This window comes from Peromyscus leucopus, chromosome 3 (genome assembly GCF_004664715.2).
Source record: "Peromyscus leucopus breed LL Stock chromosome 3, UCI_PerLeu_2.1, whole genome shotgun sequence".
NCBI lineage: Eukaryota > Metazoa > Chordata > Mammalia > Rodentia > Cricetidae > Peromyscus > Peromyscus leucopus.
In genome coordinates, this window is record NC_051065.1 from 79,196,089 (window position 1) to 79,220,329 (window position 24,241).

General features: G+C 36.5%; 1 protein-coding gene and 1 long non-coding RNA gene across 2 annotated transcripts in view; one reads left to right on the forward strand and one right to left on the reverse strand.

Moving 5' to 3' along the window:
- The window catches only part of Ccser1 (coiled-coil serine rich protein 1), a 1,130,812-nt gene that overhangs the window by 605,845 nt on the left and 500,726 nt on the right, over positions 1-24,241 (forward strand).
- On the reverse strand, positions 51-16,312 carry LOC119087739. The gene is made up of 3 exons (XR_005091217.1): positions 16,145-16,312; positions 2,064-2,097; positions 51-1,459 (listed from the first exon to the last, which is right to left on the reverse strand). It is a non-coding gene; the product is annotated as an uncharacterized LOC119087739 (long non-coding RNA).

Below are 24,241 nucleotides of genomic sequence, written 5' to 3' on the forward strand. Positions count from 1 at the left end.
TCAACAACAGAAGAATTTCATGTAAATCTGTATTTTTATTTAAGTGTTTAAACATTTAATATCATCTTTTAAAATTTCATTTCATTTTGTTATTTGCCATTCATTTCTTTTTTTTTTTCTTTTCAAGGCCCTGTGGAATCCTACATGCACTGGAGGTTTATTTAAACCAGTATATATTTCAAGCTAAATTCAGTTATCATTTGACCATGAATAATTCATCACTGAACTTTGACATGTTAAATACTGAGAAAAATAAATTTTTCTGATTCCTTCTGTTAACTATCTTGCAGAATATGTAATGCAGAAATTGTTTCATTATAAACACTGTATACTTTTGCATTTATAAACAGTTTCCACAGAATATTGATGAAGACTGAATGGACATACATTTGCTTTTACTTACTTTTTTTTAAATGGCATACTTTTATTTAAAGATTATTTCTATATGCAAATATACTAAAATGTAATATTCCACTTGGCAGTAAATATTGTTTGATCATCCTCTTTATCCAAACCATTTGTTTCTTTGTGATAAACTTTGTGTTTTTTTATGTCACATTCTATGTGCATTAGATAGAATTGAAATGAAGCCTTAGTTACCTCATCTTAGCAGGACAGTTCCCAGTGATGAACTGGATTATTTGTGACCTCTTTTCATTACATTAACACCAGGAGGTGAAATTTGGATGTCTTCAAATGGAACAAATATGTGTGGCCTTTATTTAACCACAGAATGTAATACAGACAGAAGCAAATTACATCCTTAAAAAGCAGAAAAACAAACTTATCTATTGCAGAGTGACAGAAGTTTATTGAATGTATGTGGTACAAGAAGAGGCCTTACGCTGAACTTAACCTCTGTGGGCCCTTTTTTATTACCTTTCTATGATAGCCCACTTCATCAAATGGCATAGTAGCCAGAAGGCTCTCTTGAGTGGTATAGTTTATTGCAAGGGTGGTTCAGTGTTGTGGGCAGGATGTTGGTCAGTAGAAGGGCCACAGGGCTCAGGAGAGAAGAGCAGATCTTAATGAGTCCCTCTCCTTTGTGGAGATACAATGAAAGAATTATCAATAGTAATGTATAGAAATATGCTATAAAATTTATTAAGTTATTTGGATCTTTATATAACATAAAATATGAATGACCAAATGCTGGGTGTAAACTATGGTGTTAAATAAAACTATAAATATATTTATTTACAAAATAAAATTGTATGTGCCCTTATTGACTTTATCCCTTTAAGTATTCTCCTAGGATTCAACATACAAAAACATTTTTGTTTGACACAAAACGTTCTATAGTTCATTCTCTTCAATTCTTTTTTATGTCTTACATTTGACATCTTTATAGACAGATAAGGCAAAGACTTCATCCACTTTCATAAAGCATTCCTTTCATAAATTTTTTCATCCACTTGAATGGTCAGTACATTTGGAAGAGGAATCCAATAAAAGACAACTTGAAGAGAAAGAAAAAACAAAATCTGGAGTTAATAACTAGAGTCAATTGATAATGAAAAGACATTTTTGATTTCCTCAAAAGCTGGGAAGCATGTGTTAGCTGTCAATGCAGATTGGAACCACTTTCCTCAAAGGTACAAATTCAGGATGTCCCTTTAATAACAACAAACTGTTCACATTGTGATCTTAATAACCTTCCTGCCTCTCTCCACTCTCCACCTCTCCTTCTTTTCTTCCATTGCTAAATACAGCGTGCTCATAAATCAATACTTTCAAGAAGTATTTTGAGAATTTCTCATGTGCTTATTATAGAGTATGAATATTTTTTATATTTCTCTTCATTTACCTGTAACACTGTTGTTCTGCAAGTCTTACTCAATTGCATAAAACATGTATAAAATACTTATGGGAGTGTTATAGTTATTTCTATAAAATGTATAAGCACTATAAAACTGATCATCTGCACCTCATGGTGCACACACATTAAGGTTGATAATTATTTTCAAAAGCTGAAAAATAGGTCCAGGGTATGTGTCAGGGCTGTAGGCTGTGTACCACTAGTATTTATTGATTAATAAAAACATGCCTAAAGATTTACTTACATAATAAATATGACATATCTCCTTTTCATTTGTCCTAGAACCAGAGGAAAAGTATAGTCAACAAATTGCTTTTGACATTGTGCTTATTTTTCCTTAGAGGTTATCATAATAAGATCCCATTCAATTTTAATTTTCCATGTATACACCATTTGACAAAAGCTACATCTGACTTGTTCTGTTCACTCAGTAATTGTCATCACACTGCCATATGTTGTCACTTTACAAAACAGAACAGCCAGGCCCCTCTGGATACTAATAGATATATATATCAAAACATCATGTGATGCACCTTTGCTGTGTACAGTGAAAAGTAAATTTAAAATAAGAAAGTTCTGTATAAGGTAATGACAACCTAAATTTGCTAAGAAAAAAAAACCAGTATTTTTAAGTTTTCCCTATATTGGTAAATGTTAGATATTAAGGGATTATAGGCATGCCTTCTCTTTCAGATACAGCTTTCTGGATTGTCACTGGTAATATGATTGCTTTACTTTAAAATATTTTCTAGATTTTACTTAAAGCATAAAAAACACAAAAAGGAACAATCAAGGTAAATTGTGTGTGTGTGTGTGTGTGTGTGTGTGTGTGTGTGTGGGTTTATTAAAGAATGGTTAAAGTTATTCTTGCAAGTTTACAAGAGAAGCAACTACTATTGTAGATTACAGCAGTAAATTTTAACCTTTTTACTAGACAGAATGCAAATTTAAAAGACCCAAAAACAGAAAAGGACAATCCTGTATATAAGGATATTTTCACACAGTGGTGCTGAAGAGATGGCTCAGCAGTTAAGAGCACTTGCACTTTCACAGAGCCCTAGTTCAGGTCCCAGCACCCACACGGTATTTCACAACCATCTACAACTCCTGTTCGAAGAGAAGTGACACCTGCTTCTTGCTTCCTCTGGCATCAGACAACCAAGCATGGTGCACAGAAATACAAGTAAAACATATATTCAAAGAAATGTTTAAACACTTAAAAATACATTATGTTATAAATAATGACACTTGATTAGAAATTTAAATAACTAATTTTGGGTATATGCGCACCATAAATTTATTTAGATAAGACAAGTATTGTTCAGAAAGAGAACATCTAAGTCTATGTTTCTAGGCCATTACCACACATATTTGTCTCCAGAATAAACTCTGATTATTTTCTTTTGACATAAAAACTTGTAGTTTTGTATTGACACATTCATAGCGAAGAAAGAACACTCTTTCCTGACTGCCTGGAAGACCAGGAACATGTAAAGGAGAATTCATTTCTGAAGTAGGGAAATGGTGTCAGTGCAAGGGGAAACTGGTGCTGCCTACTGCTCCCTGAGTCTTAGTGTCTACTCAAGCCTCCAATAAAATGAAAGTGACTCAGGGAGGAGAAAGTATTCCTTCCTCTCTGTAGAGAGTAAGAGCTACCATTGTTTCTCTGCTACCTGTTGTTTAAAGGTCCAGAAGAGAGACTAGGTGTTACACACACCATTCTGGCTTCTCATACACACTTTGTCTTAAGAGTAATGACAAGGTATCTAACCTGGGACAAAAGATGGAGTAAAAATGAAAGGACGATAGCTTTCTGGAGAAATAAGTATGTTTGACTTTATCTCCTGGTTCATGTTTCCCAAATGTGCATATTTAAAAATAGTTTTAGCATTTAAGTTGTATACCTCGTAAGTGTTCATAAAGCACTGTGATTTGTGTTTGTGAAAGCCTCTATCATTCAGTTTTAAGCACATGAATTTAGAAACAGGTCCCTTAAATGAATAACTGATCTCTGAACAACTAATCATGCATGTCAGTCATTCACGTGGAGCAGGAGTAAAGCCTTACATGTCTAGAAACACACAATCCATGATGTTATTTTCCTTATAGTTTGTTATCAGAATGAAATCTTCTAAAAGAAAATGTTTTTGAGGGACAACCATATAATCTGTTATGTAAATTGCAAATGTATATTGGGTTACAATGGGAAAGAATGTTTAGTACCTCACACCAAAAATCAGATGCACAAGAGTCAGAGATCTTCCCTGGTAACATTTTCTTCACTGAGTTATCCATTTCTTCTGTTATGTCTTCACTGCCTAAGATTCTTTCCTCCATCTCCTGCATTCTCTTGGTTAGGCTTCCTGCTCAAATTCCTAAATTTTTCATTTCCAGATTTTCCTCAGTTTCCTCATTTATTTTCCCCTTGACTTTTGGGTCTTGAACAGTTTTATTAATTTCTGTCCATTTTTTTGTGTTTTCATAGATTGCTTTAGGGAATTATTCATTTCCTCTTTAAGGACCTCTACCATCCTCATACAGGCTGTCTTAAGGTCTTTGCCTTGTGTTTCAGCTATATTACAATATTCAGGACTTACTATAGTAGGGTTGCTTAACTCTCATGGAGATGTCTTGTCCTAGCTCTTATTGAGTGTGTTATTACACTGGTGTCCAGGCTCTGGGTTTTGAAGGATTCTAATTATCGGTCAGATATCTGGTCTTATCTTTGTTGAATGGGTGGTTTGTCCTTGGTGTCTATTGCTGTCTCTGGTTCTTAAGAGAGTGTGGTGGCTCTGTATTGCCTAGTAGGAAATTCTTCTGGGATCCTTATAGGCCACTTGAGGTTCTGGACGAAATGTGTTTCTAGGTACTAAGATTTGACACTTAAGAACGGCGACCAGCTAATGGAGTGAGTTCCCACAGGAGGGAGTCAAGCAGACTGTTCCACCAGGATCTAAGACAGAGTCATGAGAGGCTCCAGAAGGTAGGTAGTCTGCTACAAAGCTGGGGACGAGACTGAGGAATGGATATGAAGGAGAGGAGAGAGAGAGCAAAAAGCTGAAGCTTGCCTTCAGGCTTTGCTGGCCTACTATCTTCTGAAGGATTTGGCCATTGGGTTCCCAGCGAGGGCCTGCTAGAGTTGGAGACTGGAACAGAGCAATGAGTGAGGAGGGATGTTGGAGGAGAAGATATTCATGATTCACTGGAGAAGAGGCCAGATAGGAGAGAGATGCCACAGAAAGTGGTCTGCTACAGAGCTGAAGGTGAGAATGAAGGACTGAATTAAAAGAGAGAAGAGTTAAGTGAAGATCTGCATGTTATCTCATCTGCTTCCCTGCCCAGAGTGCCCTGTGAGTTCCCAGGGAATGTCTGCTGGAGTTGGAGCCTGGGATAAAGTGATGAGTAAGGTGTGTGTGTGTTTGGTGTGTGGGGGGGAGTTTAGAGGGAAAGATCTTTATGATCCACTGGAAAAGATGGCAGGGACAGAGGTGAGGTTGCAGTAGGTGGTCTGCTACATAGCTGTGGATGAGACTGGGGAATTGGATTTGAACTTAAAGACGAGAAGTGAAGATCTGTTATTAACCTACTTGTTGCTCTGGCTCGTGCAGCCCAGAGTGCTCTGAGGGAATGTCTGCTGATGTTTGAGGGGGGAATAACCAGATGAGTGAAGAAGAAGTTTGGAGGAGAAGGTCTGAGTAATCAGTTGGATATCCAGGCAGAGCAGAAGGGGAGGCTGCAACAGGTGGTTTGTTCCAGAGATGGAGATGAGAGTGGGGGGTTGGACTTGGGGAAACAAAGGAGAGGTGAAAATCCACAGCTAGGCTGCCTGCTTCCTTGGATGGAGTCCTGGTATAACTTCTTCAAGACAGTTGATCATACTTGACAATATTTATCTCAGAATCATTATTGTACCTATCAGAGTAATTCATTGTGACACTGTTGTCCCAGCAACATATTTAGTCATTTACCTTCCTACAACTTTATCATTAAACACATTTTTCTTATGTAAATATCTCTATCTCTAGAGATTTTAAGTGACAAGTAAAATATCTTAAATGTGTGAACAAAAATGATTTTCCTCTTCCTAAATAACATGCTTTGTTTGATATAGAAATAGGTAATTTGCATCAACTAAGACAGGTAGATATAATGCATTTTTTTCTCCTGACTAATGTGCTTTAAATTTTCCCTTGTTGTCTCCTAAATCAGATATTACATTTCAGTCTTCATGACGTACACATAAAATCTCCTTCAATCACTCATTACACAATGTACATGTTTACTTAATGAGAAAGTCATCTATTGAATTTTAACTCTTAAACCAGGCAAGCTGCATTATTCTGCATGAACTTCATTGTTGAAGGTAAAGGGAAATGTATGTATGTATGTATGTACAGTTTTATAATTCCCACTCTACCAATTGAGTCAACTACTTTAATTTCAAATTAAGTAAACATTAACATATTAAGATTTTGATTTGCATAACTCTAAAGCTATTGCTTTGCTAACCTCATTCTCTCTGTCTCTATGCATATATAAACACACACACACACATGAGTATATATATATATATATATATATATATATATATATATATATATACTCACCATGCATATATATATGGAATTAGATGCTAATTTTTTGATTGAACATTTTCAGAATATAAAATATATTGTGTCATGCTGGAAGGTAACTTTATTCAGAATTTGAGAAATTCCATTTTTATTTGTTTCAAATCCTATATATATATATATACATATATACATACATATATATTCGTATTTATATCACATGTTCTAGAGAAAATCCATATAATTAAAAAATATGAGTTTGTGTGCTATTTTTACAGTTGAAAATCCTATTGATTGAACTTCTAAATAAATGTAAATTTTGAGGTTACTTCCTGGCATTCGACAGTAATTAATCTTAAGTTATGAAATATGTAATATTGAAATTCCTGAGCTTTTTATATATTTAGAAAAGACATAGCTGAAATATTCCAAAGATTTGGTTCTTTACAAACTTTTCTGAACACCAGGAAATATGTGGTTTCCCAGTATTTTCCATTTAATTGTTTATTCAAGATGTTTTTTCATTTAATTGAAACATTTCCTGGACATCCACAATGTGCGGGGTCCTGAACTATTAAGCCGACCAATACCACAAATCAAATCACCATAGAAGTAAGGTCTGGTAAGATTTGAGACAGGAGCACACTACTTTTTAAATTACAATTACAACATCAAAAATACATTCAACATGATCATTTCAGGAACATAGTACATTTTAACACAATTTGTGATCAACTTTCATCATGCTGATTTGAGGGACTACGCCACATACTGGTTCAGAGAAAAAGAAGCGATATTGGTATATAAGAACATCAACAGTTTCAGTCACATCTGCAGCTCCTTGTGTTATTTTTACCTCCATAGATTGCCCCTTTGATTGGTTTAAAAGGATACCAATATGGTCTTTATAGTTAGTTATATCAAATATTTAAGAATACTTTTAAATTTAGAAAAGTAGGTAATTGTACAATGAAATGAGACGATATACCATTTGTAAAAAAAAAAAAAAGTAAATAATCTAAAAGAATATCATGTTTCATACTGGTAAAATGTATTAAGTGCTATGGAGCAGTGGGGGTGTGGCAATCCTCATGGTAGTGGATGAGAAGCAGAACTGGTGGTATAAGTATTTTTTTAGTCCCATCCCTTCTGAGGCTGAGGCAGATGGAGATCTGTGAATTCAAGGCCAACCTGGTTTGTCTACATAACGAGTTCTAGGACAACCAGTAAGACCCTGTCTAAATAATAAAAAAAAAACTAAAAAATTTATTAAATGAAAGATGTTGGCACACACTTTTAATCCTGGTACTCAGAAGGCAGAGGTAGGCTGATCTCTGAAGTCGAGGCCAGCCTGATCTACAGAGCAAATTGCATGACAGCTAGGACTACTCAGAGAAACCATGTCTCAAAACAACTAAACAAACAAACAAAACAAAAGAAGCATCAGCACTGTATAAGCATCCAACTAGAGATCAGAAGCCTCCCACAATTGTGTGTTTTCTTCTAATGTGATACATTTATTTAAACAAATTTCTAAAATATAGTAAACTATATGTCAGGTCATTCATATATTACTTTGTTCCACTAAATTTCTTGAGTATCTGTTCTATGTTAGAAACTTGTGGAAGTCTGAAATGTTAGTAACAGTAGCTATCATTCCTCTTATATACTACTTACATCTCACTTAGTAAACATTTGGCCTTTAAATGGCAGGTCCCTTATCTCTCCTGAACAGATGCCAACATTGGACTTAGACATAATAAACCATCACCTGATGGTACAGTGTACCTGATTGTTCCTGAGCTGATCTTACATCAGGGAGATGGTCTTTATCTTCACATCATTCCCCCACCAGAACCAGTGACAGCTACAAAAGGAGATTAGGATTTGTTCTTCCATCTTACGTAGAGACTGATATGTTAGATGAACCTGAGGTTAAATTATTAACTTTCTGATTAAGAACTATTTTCTAAAATCCTAATTAACATTATATAATAAAATGAAAAGACAATAGACAGCTTGATAATGTTTTGATTATAATATGATATTCTAGATTGATTCTTGGAGAGAATGAATGAGTTTCCGTTTCAGTTTCTCACATCACCTCTCACCTTGAGCTTTCATTTACAGATCCTTTAAATTTTCATCTGAAGATTAACTAAACTCAATGGATATTAAAATATATTAACTATATCTTCTGTTGAAGGCTGGAATAAACAAAGAATAGTACGAAACCACAGTGCTGAGTTCTAATGTCACTATCTACCAAGCAAATAGACAAATGCTGTTAAAAATGATGCATTACCTCATCTCTAGCTATCTGATTCAGAAAGGTAGGATCTAACTCATTTCTTTTGGTACACAGGCTGTTTGCAGTCATATGAAGTCAGAAGACATATATTGATAACTCTTTAGCAAGCATATCTGTTAATTAAAATCAGCAAGGCTTCTGACCACAAGCCTGGTTATCTTAGATACCGGAGAGATGCCACTTTTAGCACCCCTGGGTACTACTGAAAGCAATATGATTGCACAGTGAAATACCTGTTTATTGTCATGCTCTACACACAAAGACAACTGTATGTCAAATTTCTGAGTTCCACAGATAGCAACATCAAAAATAAACCAGTGTGGTATCTCTAGGCAGCCCTGGTTTACACTTAATAATATCTTCCTGGGATCTTTGCCAGCTCAGGCACTTTTGTAAGCCAAGTGGATGGGAGTATTACACTAGACTTTCACTCAGGGTGGATAGACATTAAGAGAACAAATAACTATATCTCTAACAAATCCTTGCGTGTGTTCCAAGAAAGTTGGCATTTGGGTCCTTCCTATCTACTACCTCATGCCCAAGGATTGTGGAGCAAACATTTTTTTTCTCTCAGTAGTCCTGACTTTGATTAACTTGCACAGAGAGAAGAAAATAGAAGCATGTACTTAGAACATGACTTTCAGTCTTGTACTCTTATCCAAGAAAGGATGATAAAATTTTACTTTTACAAAAATTGCTCTGTACCTGAATGACTTGCTGAGGAATTCCTTACAGTGTAGAAGTCTTTGAACCAGAAAGGAAAAGCAACACTGATAAAAAAAAAGCTTCTATTTTGTGAAAGAGAAAATGATTTTTTAAGTATGTTTTTTTTTTTTTCAGTTACCTTCCTTCAATAAATCTCATGAAATACAAAGAGCATGGGAAATGTGGATTAAATGTTCTCTTTCTAACTTTTCATAAATTCTCCTGCTTGAAATTCTGTGTATGGTTCATAAGCATTGTTAGAAATCCAACAAGAATGTAAGAAATGTCTTTCATAAATGTAATTGAAGACATGTTACAAAAACGCTCCGTGTCTGATTTGCTTTTGACTAACTGCAAAGTAAAGCAGGATTTATGCCTAGGTACCAAGAGAGACACAGGAGAAAGATTTCCAGCAAATATAGCTGGTAACACTTTATTCTGAACCTCTAAATTATTTTAACCTTCTTACTATCACTGCAATTAGAAAGTTAGAGTCTCCAGGGCAAAAGGGACACTAACTTCTAGTGAACTTCTCTGGGTATAGATGGCTAAGCAGATAGGAGATTTCTGAATGTTAATTTTACTACACATATGCACATGTTCTTTTTTTCTCTTTCCCATTGCTACTATTGTGGATAGGAAGGAAACAGTATTGGAATTGTCAGTTGGCAGTAGTATATAATAGAGTTGTCAACACTGTGAGCTGTTTATTACCATGTTGTTTTCACTACTTTTCATGGAAATAACAGGACTTGCTCACTCTCTTATAGCGTGCTTTTTCCTCAGGAGGCCCCATGCTGCCATATTCCTAAAAAACATGTTCATTTCTTATCTCCCTTCCTATAACTCATGCTCTCTAAATCTGTATGAGGAAATAGCCAATCTTCTCCACGTTGTCTCAGCACAGTTTCATTTGCAGATTATTGCTTTCCTGTGGCAATGCTTGTTGTAGTTAATTTCCCCAACACTGTGATCATTACATCTGACAGAAAGAACTGAGAGAGTGAACGACGTACTTTTTGCTCATGGATTTGGAAGATATTTGCCCATAATAACAGAATAGTTCTGTTTATAATAGCAGTCAATATGGTGGACACTGTTCACATCATGGCAGACCAGGAGCAGAGTATGTAATAGGAAACAGGACAAGGTAAGCCTTCAAAAGCCTTCCACTAGTGCCCTACTTTCTTCCAGTTTAGTTTCAGTTACTAAGTTCCACAGAATCTCTAAAAAGTCCTGTGAACTGAGGAGCAAGCATTAAAGACATGAACCCAAAGAGCACACTTCAGATTCAAACCATGGCTTTCTGCCCTTGGCCCTCAAAGGCTCATGGGATTCCCATGATGCAAAAATACATGTATTCTAGGTTTAACACTCTACAAAGCTTTAAAATTTCCAACACTATTTAAAAGTTCAAGTGCAAAATGACTACTGAGCTTGAAAGCAATCTGTTAGTAGGGCAACTGTACCTATATAATGAAAAAGATGAGTTGTGTGCTTTCAAAATACACAATTGCATAAGGTAAACATTTCCATTACAAAGGGGAGTTTTGGAAGCACAGAAAGGAGAGATGGTGACAAAGAAAATCAAGCAGGAAACATTTAAAGTCCTGTCAGTTCATGGCTAGTATCCAAGACATGGTGCCATTCATTTTGTGAACTCCTGTGGGAAATGGTGTCTCTATTTGTCTGTCTACACTAGGTACCTAAAGATTTTCAAAAAGTATTCATATCTCTGCCATCTTCACCCTCCTGTAGTCTCCATTTCAACATGAACTTCACCTTTACTGCTTTAGTCAAAGCTCTCCTGGGAACTCTGTTGAGAACCCAACCCTGCTACATATAGTATAGCCTCACAGTCTTTTCTCAAAAAAAAAAAAATCTTCTTGGAAGACTTCATAAAATCCCAACTTTAGCATTGTGTATATATGCAAAACTTGCACTATGTGTACCAGGTTCTACAACCAGCTTCAACAGTGGACCTTTGAACCAACACAGAAGTGGTCTTTAAGTACTGGCGGGTTGGATATGTGACACGACTTCCCTAAGTGGCCATGTCCAAAGATAGAGCAGCATAGCTCGCTCTCTCTCTTTCTTTATGAAAACATCTTTCAAATGATTCTATACTCTTTCAGCTCCCTGAAGCCTGGTGTTTTTAATTTCTGAAATGTACTCATGGTGTTTTCTTTACCTTCCTATTGCAAAAGGCTTGGACACTATGTAATGACACTCCTCTATTTAATGACTACTACGTCCATAGATTTAAAAAAAAGCTCATTTTCTGATTAAACTTCACATTTTGTTTTGCTTTTTGTATGTTTTTCATATCTTGCTATTTTGTTTTTTCTTCTCAATTTGCATTGTGAACTTGGCTAAAGGCAGCCATGATATTTAATTATACCACAGCCTGAATGTTATGCTGTCTTGACTACTTTTGGACTCACTCTCTCAACATTTGAGGACATAGGCAAAATATCAACAGATTCTTGGCCCGAATGTATCACAAAACTCTAGTTCCATTTTTCAGTTAAAACTTCATTCCCATCTGAAACCTCCTAAGTCTACTTTTCTCTTTCTCCATTACTCTTAGCATTCTAGCCTTTCAAATTAATATACGAATATCCCATTAGACTTTGTATCACTCTAGGTCTTCTTTAACCTGCATATACAAATTTTCCAAATGCCTTCTGCAAACCAGTTTCAAAGGGTAAGATACACATAAACAGACTGAGTTAAGGCAATGAACCAACTCTCTGCTTCCAACTCTCTGCATTACTATGTGTTGTTTCCAGTACTGCCAGTTGAACTCAAGAAACAATGGTCAGGCAAGAGCTCTATCACTGAGAAACACAGCCAATTCCTGCTATTAACACATCATAGATATAACAACATATGACAGAACCAAATTAATGGCAGAAGCACTTATTTGGAGTAGTAATTTCTGAGGTTTCAATTCAACGTGCCAAGGAGGATGTGGGCTGCATGGGTGGGTGCAGATTAGGCTGTTCATGTCATGGTAGATAAGGAAGCAGAATGTGTGCCAAAACCAGGAGCTTGGGCAAGCCCTCAAAGACCCACCTTCAATGACTATTTCTACCACTAGGGTCTAACTCATGCTACAGCCATGGTTCTCAACCTTCGCACGGCTGCTGCAACCCTGTAATACAGGTCAAAGGCTGTGTTTTTAGTATTTATATATATATATGCATGAGGAGACTATATATAATAATATATATACATTATATATATATATATGGCAATGATTTTGTATTGACTCATGCTTGCTGACACACCAACAAATAATTTGGAACTGTATTACATATTCTCTTGAGTTCTTTATGCCTGAAAACCGTCCAATGAAACAAAAGCATTTTTCTCTCCATAAAATTTCTTATTGTTTATAAGAACACCCAACTTTTAAAGGCATATCCTTTATAAATAAAATATAAAGCTCATTACAATTGTCTCTGACATTCTCTAATCTGTCATTAACTTGACTCTAAAATACTTCTCAGAAAAGCACCTGTTAACTTCCATAAGGCTAACAAACCAATATTTGTTGATTTTCATGAAAATTCATTCCACTCAACAAGTGACAACTTCTGCAACATTTTCCTATAGAGATACATTGCATAGGCCCATTTCAAATCATACTTTCTATGATAATTTATGTATTACTCCCTTGTTCAGTGTGTGGCCACATGAAATAAAATTCAGTGCTATCCTGCTGCATGAAACTTGTTCAGCTTTAGTGAAAGGTCTCAGGAATGAATATCAAGACTTATTTATATTTTCTTAGAACCTAAGGTTTGGTAATAAATATTAACTTTATTAACTTTTAATAATAAATGATCCAATTGTATAATTTAATTTATTACATGTTTCTTTGCATTTAAATTACAGTTTACTTAATATTCCTTGGGCATTTATTTTATGAAAATAATGAATGTTGTATCAGTTTGTATTCTATTGCTACCGTGAAGACCACAACCAAAGCAATTTAGAAAGGAAAGAGTTTATTTGGCGTGTGTGTGTGTGTGTGTGTGTGTGTGTGTGTGTGTGTGTGTGCATTTGTGTGTCACAATCCATCATGGAGGGAAGCCAAGGCAGGAACTCAAGTTGAACAGGAGCCTAAAGCTGACAGCATGGAGGAACTCTGTATACTGGCTTCCTTGCTTCAGCTCACTCAGCTCAGGTTGCTGTCTTACACAACCCAGGACCACCTGCCCAGGAAGGGGCTGCCACCATGGGTTGGGCCTCTAATGCCAAACATTAATCAAGAAAATGCCCCCACAGACAGACTTGCCTACAGGCCAATCCAATGGAGGCATTTTCTCTGCCACTTGGTATAAAGTAACCATGGAAACATGATAAAACTATCGTTATTCATCTTATTAAGTACTTGGTAGGTGACCTATGGTAAGAGAATCTTCAGTGTCTTGTGATGGAACGCACGTGTGTGCTGGTTTGACACAAACTAGAGCAATCTAAGAGGAGGGAGCCTCAGTTGAGAAAATGGCTCACACTGTACATGCTTTCATTTATAGTGTTCTGTGAGAACACTATAAATCCTAGAAAAGCAACTTTTCCAGGGAAATGTAAAAACATTGCTCTAAGACGGTAATGTTGTTTGGTCACTACATGAGTAGGATAAGCAGCTCAGTGCTTAAGACAATTAGCTTTGGCAGTGCTCAAATGGTTGATAGGCTTAAAGCCACTGTTTCATCCCTAAGTTGTTCAGTTTTGAAGTAACAATAGCCCTAAGAACAGATACCTCTGAAGGCACACTGAATCTGGGTGCTACATTTGAACACTAAAGATTGGGTGGTAAGGGCTGGAGAACAGAGGAACTAAAAGAATAGAAGGACAATGGTATTTAATTGTATTTATTTGTTTGTGTCAGAATTAAGTGAATTCCTTCTTTCTAAATTATGGTTACCAGATTTTCTTCTGTACTCAACACCTTGACCTTAAACTAATGTAATACAATTTGCACTTAAAATAGTATATGAAGAATAAATGTAATAGTGCCTAAAGTTAACTGCTGTGTCTTTGACAAGGGGTGATCAAAAAGGTCCTCTCTCTTCCCAGCATCGAGCTCCTTTTAATTCATTTGCCACAGGTAAGCCAAAGAGCTGCTGTTTCAAACCTTCCAGTGAATTCTAGTCTAACTGTTGGGTAAATTTACACACATCACCCGGTTTGGCCCACCTGCCCTCCCAACATGTTGAGTTCTTTGGAGTCTGACTTTCCACTTTTCCCGGTGTGCACAGAGGCCCACTTTGTGGTTTCTACTGCCTGTGAGCCTATTCTCCTAGTCACCTTTACCTCTTCACCTCTTAGAGTTGTATGGCCTAAATATGATTATAAATGCACCTCTAATACTCTGTCCTTGTTTCATATCTCTCCTTTCCATTTTGACATCACCATCTATTATGAACCACACATATTTATTTATACTTTCTAATTGAATATAAACTCAAACAGAAATTGTAATGTACTTTTCCTGATTTATTCCTGTGTTTGGAAGAGTAGGTGGCTACAGAAAGGTACTTGGTAAATGTCCTATGAACAAAGGAACACCAATGTCTACTGTACAGAAGAGCAATGTCACTTTACAAGAGAGCAAGAGTTATATTAGTGTTACAACAAACGACGACGACGACGACGACGACGACGTGTCTGTTACATAAAACCTAACTCCCATTAGTAAATGCTCCTCACAGAACTTCTCACCCTTCACATGGCACGTAGACAATGATGTCTGAATACTCAGAGGACACTGCATCAATGCACCCCATTATGACAAATATCTTGTCACTTTTACATATATATCTCCTGGTCTTGGTGAAGGCAGTGGCTCTCTTTCTCATTATATGGTATATGTCACCCACAACTCTCCCTATCCTTATGATAAATGTTTGAAGTATTTGTTTAAAATTTAGAATAATATATAATATATAATAATGTGTATAATATATAATAATATAAAAATGGTATAATGATACTTCTATGAGCTTTATAAGTTTATTATGGAAAAATGATTTCCCCATATAATGTGAGTGCGATACAAATGTAGAAGCATTATATAGTGGTTTCTGATCTGATTTTGACCCAAGAAAGACATCTTAACTGTGATCTAGAACAACATGTAGAACTTGCCAGTGTCACCATTTGCTCATGATGAACATATAGGCTGCATATTTAACACTGGAATTTGCTTAGAGCTGAAAGAATGTATATGAAAAATCATATCAGTATCTTCAACAAGCATGGTCAGAATGCTGTGCTGTTTTTTTGCACAGCATTTCCTGGGAAGTATGGGCTCAGAAATCCACCTAATGTTTTGAATTAGGGTGAGTCTAAATGGAGAGTAGTAGTTTGCTAGATGAACAACATGGGGAACAGGGGGCTCTCCTGACTGAAAGCACATGAAGATGGACAGAGGTTGGGGAGAGAATGACAACACAATAGAGTACAACGACAGTGACTACAGGACTTATTGGTAACTGTGAAGAAAAGACGGGGGCATATAGTTTTAGATCAAAGATATTTGCCTGATAGAGAGAAGCCTTGTTTATATTCACACAGATGCTGAGATAACATCCAGTTTGATTTACAAAATGATTGAGAATTATACCTCTTTTGTTGGCTCCTTAAAAAAAAATCATATGTTAATTTGAACCTTAATTTAAGTTTAAATTCAATTTATTTGCAACGCTGAGATAAGACACTTACAGAGAGAAGAGGTTCGTTAGGATTTAAAGGTTGTAAGTTCTAGTCCGAGAACAGGAGTCCTTTGACTTTGAGATTCTGGTGTGAGAACCTGGATGGCAGTGGGAGAATCTGTGACAGAGCAGACTGCCTACATCACAATCCAGGGAGGGACAGAGAAGGAAAGGAAAGAGTGTGGGGATGGGTGGGAGGGTGACCGAATGAGGGAGGAGAAAAAGTGAGGAAAACACTAGTGTAATCCCTTCAAGGACATGTCCCAGCAATCTAAGTACCTCCCATTCCACCTCCTAAAATATCTACCTGTCCAGCAATGCAATTTGGAACTTAGGCATTTAATGCATAGTCTTTTGGGGGACAGTCATCTAATATAGAGCAGATTTTTAACAAAACACCAGATCTCTTAGTTTCTTTAATCCTTTTATAAACAATGTATATGCATACTACTGATCAGTCAGGTGTCTATGACCTACTTGCCAACCTCACAGAGCTTGTTCTAGAAGGAATGCTTGTTATTCCCACCCTTTAAATCCTAATACTGGGACCTTGAACCTAATGTGCTAGTATTAGTAGGGAGTACTCTGGGGAAGAAATTAAGATTGGATAAAGTCATAGGGCTACAGTAGACATGAATGGGATTCATGACCCATAAGTATCCTGAGATAGTGGCTCTGCCCCTACAAGATATTGACATGTTGAAAAGATCCTTTTGAGTCTGTATGAAACCATAAATTTATAAAATCATTTTAATCAAAGATTTTGTGCAATGCAGCACTGTAACACTAATCTTATAAGATCTTATTAATAAAAACAAACCCGGGAGCCAGATATTGGGGTGAACACTGAAAAATCAGAGAGACAGTATAAGCCGCAGCTAACCTCACCTTGCTAATTCCTCAGCTGATCTTGTTTCCTCAAACTGGAAGCTTCTGAGTCTTCACCCAAATGGATCTCAGCTGAACTGCTGCTAAAAACCCTAAAAGCTTAAAAAGACTCTAGTTTCTGGTCTTCACATCTTAAATACCTTCCTGCTTCCTACCATCACTTCTGGGATTAAAGGCATGTGTCTTTCCCAAGCAATATAGGAGATCTCAAGTCCTGAGATTAAAAGTATGTGCCACCATGCCTGGCTTCTATATCTAGTGGCTGTTCTGTTCTCTGACCCCAGATATGTTTTTTAGGGTGCACAATATATCAAACACAGCACTTAGCTGAAATATCAGCAAAACATTAAGGTGGTTTTAGATTCATTTGAGAAGCTACATCCCTATGAGCAATGTAAAACATTAAGTAGACTTACCCCAGACTGAAAGGCATTCCCAGTGAGCCTACTGTGTGCTCTCAGTAAGAAACCAGAAGGAAATCTTAACATATCAGCCTCTCCCTGAACACTGTATTAGTCTTTGCATTGGATTTTATTCATTTATTTGCTACAAGAGTTGGATACAACAAACTTCTTCTAAGCCCAGCAGTGGTAAAATTTATTTATTTGCTCAAAGCACTGTGGATTTGCAATAACTACACTGGGTTACACTGGAGTTTTGGGGGTTTGGTTCCTGTTTATGGGTTGAGTTCTAGCTCACTCTGTATGTCTCCTAGTTTTCCTTGGGCTCCCCAGGATGTAATTTTAGTGTCTACAACACCAAAGTTCAAAATTTGCGAAAGACGGCAGTTGTAAGAGCGCTCATCCCAAACCAGCTTCAGTGTAAAGCTCAATATATTCAGAGCAGGAAACTATACTCTACCCACAGGAGGAGGCGGGTAGTCAATGCTTGGTGCCTGGAATTCAACTCACCATTCCAGTTACATACTCTTGGTCTTACATGCTTTAGCAGTTCTTATGCCGTGATCATTGGCTACAAGTAGTCTTGGATGAACATTGTTCAAAGGGGGGTATTTTGATATTCTAAATGGGAATACACAAGACATCCTGCTAGGGATTTTGTCCTCAGTCATTGTTCATACCAAGAACTTTGGTAGACGTTTGCACCATTCTCTCTAGTTCACAGCGTAAATAGTAAACAAATTCTCAGAGATAAACAAACTGAGGCTCAGGGAGCATAAGTTTTCCACAGTTAACACCACAAGTAAACAGCTAGTATGAGTTTTACATTGTCTTATTTTAAACTTGGTATTTGTAGGCACCTCACTAAGTAATATTTGGTCTTATACCATTTAATTTAAAAATAGCAATTAGCTGGGTGGTGGTGGCGCACGCCTTTAATCCCAGCCCTCGGGAGGCAGAGGCAGGCGGATCTCTGTGAGTTCGAGGCCAGCTTGGACTACCAAGTGAGTTCCAGGAAAGGCGCAAAGCTACACAAGAGAAACCCTGTCTCGGAAAACAAACAAACAAACAAATAAACAAACAAACAAACAAACAAATAAATAAATAAATACAAATAGCAATTATTATCCCTACCTTATGAAGATGTTAAGTGAAATAAGATTAAATATCATGATGAACATAAATTAGATACCATTACCTGAGACTAGAGGATGGAAGAGAAAGACAGCTCCTTGATGTTGGACTATTAGGTATCCACATGCATCTCTGCTTGCCTCTCTGAAAGGCATTTGCCTTGATTGCCTCCCTCCATCAGACTTGGCCCATAATCTTAGAGCATCCCTTCTTACCTCTGGTCACAGCTCTTGTTATTAACTTTGTCACATGATACAGACCATTTGTGTTCTGCCCATCTCAGTCATTTATTGTGTCTGCTTCAAATGAATAGCCCAGTTCTAGTTTCAGAGTTAGATTTTCACTAGCTCACATCTAACCTGTGCTCTAGAACAAGGTTGTAGCAAAAACTTGCCTCAGTCAGTGATTCATAAATACAGAAATTTCTTTATAAGAATTACAAATTTAATGTCATGGGTCAGAATAAAGTAATACCTAAAATTGTATCTCACAGGAGACATTCATGCACATTGCTTTCATCACTCATTCACTCTATTTACAAAAAGTTAATTTAATACATTTTTATGTATAACACTGTAGCTCACAGTCCAAAGATATATAGGCAAAAATGAGACTCGATTCCAAAGTAGATTCAACCATTAAAAAACACACTCAATGGAGAAAAAAATGGAACATCTTGGTTGTAACTTTAGTACTTTCTTTCCCATTGTAAAGACACTTATCCCTTCAACTGTGGTTTGTTTTCCCATATCTATGCTCATCACCTTGTTGCTGTTCCATGCAGATTACACTAAAATGTTGACAATAAACTCCTACCTGGAAACTTAGCTGCCCTTCAGTTCTCAAGATGATGGAGACAGGAATGACAATGACTGACTCTATGTGTATCCCTCTCAGCCTTCTGTGGAGGCAAATTTTGGGTGACCGTCATTCTGTGATAAATATATTCCTCTAACTGTCAGGCATTCAATTTGACTCGTTGCCATTCCCTCCATATCTGCATTCTGTCAAGGGAAGCTCTGTGTTTGGAAGCCCAGCTACCTTCTCCTTGCCACGTGTGGTGGAATTGTGTTCCTACTCTTAACTAATTCCTAAGCATAGGGAGACTGAGCAAAGCTGTTCTGTGAAATCATGGAATAGTTTTCACCACTTTAAGGATTAGCCACTTCTAGAAGGGCTTTGTGAACACTACACAGAAAGTAGGCCTGATATCCCCACTTGGTATGTGAGGCAAGAAAGGCTAGAAGTTGAAACAACCCAGGAAATTGAGAGAAGCATCCATATTCTCATGATCATGCAGTCACCCTTTCAAGTTTCACTCTACATGGACAGCTCTGCTCTCATTACCCACTACCACAGCCCAAGCACTGCTGCTAACACTTGTGCATTGAGAGGCCACATAGCCTTTGTTCACACCCACTGATTTCATTCTGTGATCTCCAGAAAACCATACTGCTTTAGAAAACTGAGATTTCCTGGGAGTCCAGGTACCATACTATCCCTTTCTTTGGGCTCTATTTCCTGGTTCCTAAGTTTGCACGGCTTACTTTTCTCAGAGCCATAGACAGGGTTGATTCTCCAAGTATTCCACTCATCTACCTTCTTCTAACTGCCCAACAGTTGTCAAATGTTTCTGCTTCATTCCAATATGTAAGTTTTAGTTTTGCCTTTTCTCATAGTCACATTTATAAGGCTTTACATATGCATGCCAGAAGATAGTAACTTTGGATCAATCCAAAGCCTAAATCATATCAACCATATGCCATCTGATCTATCTTTCTGCTTTGGACCCAGTGAATGAGGCATATTCAATACATGTCTGTACCTACATTGGCTGTATCACTAGGTTATACACATAAAATTATGGGAAAAGGACCAGTATGTCTGTCTTAGACTAGTGTTCTACTGTTGTGAAGAGACACCATTTATAAGAGAGAACTCTTATAAAGGAAAGCAATTAACTGGGGTTGACTTATAGGTTGAGAGGTTTAGTCCATTATCAGCATGGTGGGTAACAGACAGGCAGACATGGTGCTGGAAATGTAGCTGAGAGTTCTCCATCTGGATCTGCAAGCAACAGGAAGAGAGATAGTGGGCATGGCTTGAACACTTGAAACCCCCAAGCCCACCTTCAGTGACACATTTCCTCCAACAAGCCCACACCTACTCCAACAAGGATGCAACTCCCTGGTGACTAAGCATTTTAATCTAAAAGCCTATGGGGGGGGGGGGGGGGGGGCCGCATCATTATTATTTGAACCAGCACAGTGTCAAAGAAATGTTTCAAATGTGTATTTGAATGATAATATAAAATCTTATTCTTTGAATTCTTATAAATTAAGGAAGATAGAAAGAAATCATTGATCATTGATATATTATGCAGATTTTACTTAAAAACATATTATTATACTACCAATTTACATTTTGGATAAAGATAATTACATTAACTAATACAAAATACAAGTCTGTGCATATTTGGTCAGTCGATCATCCAATAAGTTGGAGTAATATTGTGATAACAGAAGGCTAAAATATGCTGTGCCATACAATGCCTTAGTATAAGACAGAACAGAATTACTTTAAACTGGCCATTTGAGTGATCTAAAAATGTGACAACTGATTCCTTGAATGAGCTAATTTGCCTGAATCATTTTATTTTAGCCTGATAGCACAGATAAAAAAGGTAAATCAAAGTAGATAATAACAAATCCTCACAATGCTTAGATGATTGCATTTTGGGAATCTTCTATTCTGAAAGTCCCTGTAAAATGAGCACTTTCTCTGTGCTGTGAGAAGTCCCATTTAGTGCTCCTACCACCTCAGGGAATACTTTATTTCAATTCAAAGTGGCCTGGAATTTAGAGGTAAACACCTCATCTGTAGGATAGCCAGCCTTACTATACCATGAGCTTTCTTTGTCATTTATGACTCCACAGGCTCTAAATTAGGATGCTCTGTATACAAATATTACTTTCTTTAGATATAAGATTAAAAATTACTACACTATCAGTGAACATAAAAAAAATGAAAAAGGGCAAAAGTATTTCTCTTTTGTTTTAAAACTGAAATGATAGCTTTGTCCAACTGTAGTCAAAACTGCGAATAGAGAACCTGTCACCCTTATATTTAGCATGCCATTTAGACATGGTAATGAAAGAATAATATTGTGACTGCATTCGCTTCATTTTAATAGGAATATTTAAATCCAAATTTAATTTGACAGCACAATAAAGGAGTAGTTAAAATTGTGAATTCTCTATGCCCTCTAAACTTGCTCCTCAAAATTTGTCTCAGTGACTCATGTAGCTAATATCCTAACTGATTATAATCACATTACAAGTGGGAAAGCATAATGCACAAGTATCGAACTTAAAAATGTAATGGTTAAGCAAGCAGCATTTACTACAGTAATGCTCATTAGAGATGACAGAATATTAATTAATGGCAAAAGGCAAGATTTGGCTTGAGGGTCTTACCTTTCACCTTCAGGATAATGTTACAAGCATAATAGGATTGGATTACTTTACCCTGTAACCACAGTATGCATGTTTTTAACATGGGGTTATTTTAATATTCATTTGTTAACTTTGGGATAATGAAAAATTCTTGTAGTCACTGAAGGCAGTTTATTAGGAGTAATGCTAATACAGTCAGAGTAGCATGAAAGGGGTAAATTATAACATGAATGTAGGTAATTACATATATTTAGATTCTAGCAACAGAAAAATCATGTTTTAAATTTGAATGTCATTATTTGTTAGATCCAACCACCAGGGTTCACTGTATCACTAATTATTCAGGGATGTTTTTAAAAATAGTGTTTTTAAATAGTATTATAACTGCAAAACCATTATTATACTGACCATTACTAATGCATCTCCATAATTTAGGAAACAGAAGAATCTTAAAAACTAACATTGATATTGAAATATTGAAGCAAATTTGACTCATACTTATTCTGAAAAGCTTCAGAGGCTCTAAGAACTTTCAGAACTATACAACTTGAGTTTTGGATGCCCATTATCTGATCTTTGAACACTGATAAGCAGGTGGTATTGAAATGGATGTATATATAGGTTCTAATACCTCTTATGAAGTGATTTCTGTCCCTCACAAATTCCTACATGGTAACTTTAACTCTCAGTAACAGGATGTGTTCTTGACACAAGGGTCTATAAAATACAATTAAAATTAAATAAGTGAATATAAATGAAGCTAGTCCATAATTTTATGTGTTTGGTATTCTTATTAAAAGGAGGTGAAATGCCAAAGAAGGGAACCATAGAAAGCTCCCCATCAAGGGCATGAGAAGACATCTTTCTGCAGTCCAAAGCAGGGGACATTGTCCTTGGGAGCCCAGCCTCCAGGACAGGACCCAGTGTATTTCTGCATTTGAGTGGCCCAGCCTGTGGCTCTCCCATAGAGAAGTTCTAGTGAATTAGCACAGAATTTCATGACATTTCAAAAGTCTCGAGATAATTATGTCTATTCAACGAGTTGGGATTTACTGCCAGATAAGGTTTACTCCCAACTCCTCTTTATTTTGGAGCAAAGGACGCATAATTTCTTTCAAATTTTCATTAATTAATTAATTCATTAATGTGATTTCTAAAAGCTTTCTAGAAAACAACCATTGTACTTAAGGCAATAAATCTCTTTAACACTATTGTTAGAAATAAAAACTACATAAATTTTATATACCTTTCTATATGTTACCATTTTTGTACAATGGTCCTTTTATAATTGATGAGAAATAATAATAGTATATTATTCAAAATTTTAGGTGAACAAAAAGTTTCTTTGTTATTTCTAGTTAAATCCATGAGTATAACAATAAAGTATGAACAGCTATTTTAAACATAGAACTACCACTTAAATTAGGGAGGTGAAATCTACCTGTGAAATATAACAAATGGTAACAGTTCTGAAGTGGGAGATCAAGGACATATGAAAATCCAATGTCTATAAAATAATTAGAATAATGGCATAAAGTGAAATGATTGGTTGTATTAGCTATCTGAAAGTCTTTCAATAACACATTAGTAAAGTCAAGACAAATTTAGTAAAGTCAGATGGTTGAATCGCAATTATGTTTGCTGTGTTTTAGCTTGCCATGTTCACTACCCTGTGCTTTCTTGAAGGATTTCTCTTGATAGTCAACATGTTTGCACCAAAGTCAGGCTAAAAATGCTCTGCAGTAATGAAATGGACTTCATGGATCTGAAGACCTTTCATAAACTCCATTCCCAGAGATGAATCAGTATTTGTTTTGCCTCCCAACTTTATGAATCAGACTCACTCAGAATTTGATTTAGAGTTAACTCAATGCAAACAACTGTATTCCAAGAGTCAAATTTTAAATATTACAGTTGCTTGGGGCTGTTATACAAGATGGGGAAAATAAAAGGCTGGCCATTTTTTTGTTTGTTTTATATATGTTATAAGGAGTGGGGGGGGTTGGTGGGTACTGCAGTGCATGTGTAGAGGTAACAGGATAAGCTTTGGGTAAATCCTCTTCCACCTTGTTTGAGGCAGGGTGTCTTTGTTGCTTTCTTCTGTGTGCCCAAGGTTAGCTAGCCTGGGAGCTTCAAGAGATTTTTCTGCCATTGCCTCTCATCTCCCCCTCGGAGCATTGGGATTACAGGAATGCTACCATGTCTAGCTTTATGTAGGTTTTCAAGGCA